Source organism: Limulus polyphemus, unplaced genomic scaffold, assembly GCF_000517525.1.
Source record: "Limulus polyphemus unplaced genomic scaffold, Limulus_polyphemus-2.1.2 Scaffold3465, whole genome shotgun sequence".
In the NCBI taxonomy this organism is placed as follows: domain Eukaryota; kingdom Metazoa; phylum Arthropoda; class Merostomata; order Xiphosura; family Limulidae; genus Limulus; species Limulus polyphemus.
In genome coordinates this window covers 37253-40107 of record NW_013669075.1, presented here as the reverse complement: position 1 = coordinate 40107, position 2855 = coordinate 37253, and the positions used below count along the sequence as shown (strand labels likewise).

Sequence of the window (2855 nt, the reverse complement as noted above, 5' to 3'; positions counted from 1 at the left end):
CTAGAGATCAGCTGTGATCAGATAGTTAAACCTATTATAGATAACTTCTAGAGATCAGCTGTGATCAGATAGTTAAACCTATTATAGATAACTTCTAGAGATCAGCTGTGATCAGATAGTTAAAACCTATTACAGATAACTTCTAGAGATCAGCTGTGATCAGATAGTTAAAACCTATTACAGATAACTTCTAGAGATCAGCTGTCATCAGATAGTTAAAACCTCTTACAGATAACTTCTGGAGATCAGCTGTGTTCAGATAGTTAAACCTATTAATGTTTAAAACCTTAATTAATTCTCCAAGAACATTTCTTGGTTGTTGTTTTTTTTGAGGTACCTGATTCTCAAAAATCCCTTGATATTCTAGTGTATGGAGATTTTGTTCTAGTAGTGCCAGTCCCGAGGCATACAGTGTAACCACGTCTAACTGAAGGACAGATATCGCAACCCAGAACAGTGCTCGATGGATGGGAGACTCCTGTAACGAATAATAACATTAACAAAAATTTAAATTATCCACAATCATGCTGAAGCAGCCAAACAGTAATCATAAAGACAATGCAATTTAAATATCCGAAAAATAAAACAAGTTGTCTTTATCATGGAATTTGTTTACTTATTACACAAACAAATTATCATCAGAAAACTTCCAGTTCACAAAAAATCCAAATATTTTTAATGACAAATAAAAAGTACTGAAACACTTAATTACATGTTTTACAGTTATCTTCAACTGATCGTCTTGGATTATTATATAGGCAAAATGACGACATCATTTTTGCAAAATTGTTTGATCTATCTACTCAACTTACCTCCAAAATAAAATTATAATTAACAAATTCGAGATTTTAAATTTTCTTTTGATTCAAGTTTCGTTAACATTTCTTCTGGATGAATAAAAAAAAAATCAAAGCTGCTAACCCTAATTTTCGATTTTTGGCTCCTGTTGTGATTATTATTGTGATGATGGAATATCATTAGTTTCCCATCTGCACAGATACAACTATCTAAAACTTGCACTTGTTTGAGGCTTATTTTTAGTTCAAATATTTTGAAAACAGCAAATGTGAAAAATCTCTAAAACTCAACTATCACACATTTTATTTTACAATTTCCAAGTTTCTGAAGCTAACAAAACTGTAAAGATATCATCTGAAACCTTCAATCATCTTCTTTCTCACGATCTATCTGCCATGGATCTACCTACTTCCTTGTTTAATTACACTATATTGTAAATTTTTGAGGCATCTCGACGTTGACCTTTTTTTTTTTCCTTATAAGTTAGTAATGTTTTTCTATTATTTCTATGCCATAGAAAAGTAACAAATTAACTTAATGAGTTTGTTTATTTTACTGTTTTGACAGTTAACCCATTAACTGCGGCAGGAGCAGCTCAGTTGCCGTTTTCTGACTCACAGATAAAACTGAGTTCCCATCAGTCACAATAAAACGGTAATTTTCGTCATTCGCATAGAGTTATGGTTATATACGTGCGACTGGCGTACATTTCCGTCATTCGCAGTTAATGGGTTAATTTCTTTTTACAACAATTCACAAATGTTATATCTGAAGGCCTCTGTAAACGCAACTATTACATTTCAATTCTCAGGTTAGGGTAAATATTGTGAGATATGTTTTGAATACATTAACGAAATGGGAACATAAGCAAGTTATGTTTTGTAAAATAAGAGTGAGATACACACTATCCACTTTTATTCATTTTAACAAACTGGCCTAGCATGTAATATTACTAGGCCTAGTATATTTAAGAAAAATGGTTTTCTGCTACAATGTTCATGTGTAACAACGTAGTAAATAGCTATGTTATGTAGTAGTTTTATTGTATTGTAAAACGTCTCACAGTTATTATGTCACGTGTTTGAAGTGTTCATGTGTAACAGTGTAGTAAATAGCTATGTTATGTACTTGTCTTATTGTATTGTAAAACATCCCGCAGTTATTATGTCATGTGTTTGAAGTGTTCATGTGTAACAGTGTAGTAAATAGCTATGTTATGTACTAGTTTTATTGTATTGTAAAACGTCCCACAGTTATTATGTCACGTGCTTGGAGTGTCTGTATTTTAGATAGTGATGGCTTTTATGAGTTATTAATTTTTATTAATTAACAGTCAGAAATGGCATTACACCAGCTCCTCGGATTTAAAGGATTAACATAAACTGTTGAACATCTAATTCCCGTTTTCCATATCAATCAGTAAACTTTGAAAACTGAGCTAAAATGTACACATCCAGTAAACGTATACTAATTCAGTAATTCACACTACAGTAGCGTTAAACTTTTCATGCACAACACAAGTTACTTTCTTGTTACCGGATGTAATAGAGGTTGAAGTCTTGTTAAGGACATGATAATGGCATCAATCAGCTGCACATCCTGGAAAGATTCCAACGCCTTTACCAGGATCCTTAAAAGCTGCTTAATTTCCTGGTCAATTATCGTTTTACTAATACAGCCAAATACAATCAAAGCTCGGGGTTGAAGAGCTGGGTTGTAGCGGAAGGCAAAACTGTAAAACAAATAATAAAATTGTTTACTATCATCTGACAAAAATTTAAAAACCTCTTTTTTGTCGTGTTCTGCACATAAAACTAGTGTCAGACCTAATTTAATAAATACATTATTTCAGCAACTAACAGTATTCAATATAATGAAACACGAAACTTGAGTTGGCAATTTCAATGGGTTGACCTTCGTCCTCCTTCAAGAGCAAACTGATGAAGGAAGGAGGATGGATCTGCCTTCCAAAAGTGCTTAGATTATCAGGATTTCCACTTAGTCATAACTTTTTATTCTATCTGATTTCTTAGTGTCGTGAAGATATTCGGTATGAG

At 32.6% G+C, this 2855-nt stretch overlaps 1 pseudogene; it reads right to left on the bottom strand.

Annotated features, from left to right (window-relative positions):
- LOC106469394 overlaps positions 1-2855 on the bottom strand; it is a 49357-nt pseudogene that overhangs the window by 10895 nt on the left and 35607 nt on the right.